Genomic DNA, 1,008 nt, shown 5'->3' with positions numbered 1-1,008 from the left:
TGCCAACAGTTTGAGAAACAGACCAGTTAGAATTTCATCTTCTTTAACTCTCTCTCTCTCTTCCCCATCAGAGGGAAGAAATGTGAATTTTCAATGGTAAAGCCAAGCCGAGATGGACCCTCATAAGGTTGCAACTGGAAAATCAGCCCTTGGAGAATATGAATGGATTGCCCAGTGGCAACCATGAGGTTCTGTATTTGTCTAAACTCATCACAGGAATGTGAATCTGGCATGTCTAGTTCTTTTTTCTTTTTTGTCTAGTTTTGCATTAAGATAAACACCTTTAGGCTGTCATGAGAAATCTTTCCAAGCTTCTTCTCTCCTGATAGGAATCTAGGAAGATAATCAACATGTGTCTATGAAATTTTCAGTAGCTCGTGGGCCCACGTGGAATTTAACTAAACAGAGGCAAATTTCTCAATCTGAGATAGTCCGTACATACCCATTTATGTGAATTTCAGAGGCATTGTCCATGAAATTCTTCTAGAATAGGATTATAGTGCAATAATGTAATAAATTACATTCACGTAGTGAAAGAATAATGGGATGTATTTGAAGATGTCTCCATAATTAACTTGACATGAGACCTTGAACAAATCACTTTATCTCTCTATACTTCTATTTTCTTATATTCTAAATAAAGGGTTGGAATTCATTACCCTATTTGCCTTCTACATAGTTGTCTTAATTGACATACTGTTACCTTGGTCTTTGAGTGGAAATACATCAATCAGCTCAATTCTATAACACTAGTTACATCATGCTGAGCACGAGCTTGGGCTATCAGTTACCTACTAACTTAAAAAGAAAAATTAATGGATACCCAGTCAGTGGTGTTGTTTATTGACAATGTATTTGAATATATAAATATGAATCTATGAAAAAATAATAAAAGAAATCGTTGGTGAAGAAGAATTGGGGAATTTTCTTCTACTTCTTTTCCAACAGCAGGAGTCTTCTCCTGAGTCTTCTCATGGCTGACTTCATCTCGTGGTTCCTCAGAGTGTA

The sequence above is a fragment of the Galeopterus variegatus genome, unplaced genomic scaffold, assembly GCF_000696425.1.
Source record: "Galeopterus variegatus unplaced genomic scaffold, G_variegatus-3.0.2 Scaffold8934, whole genome shotgun sequence".
Classification (NCBI taxonomy): domain Eukaryota; kingdom Metazoa; phylum Chordata; class Mammalia; order Dermoptera; family Cynocephalidae; genus Galeopterus; species Galeopterus variegatus.
This window is presented reverse-complemented; position numbering follows the sequence as displayed.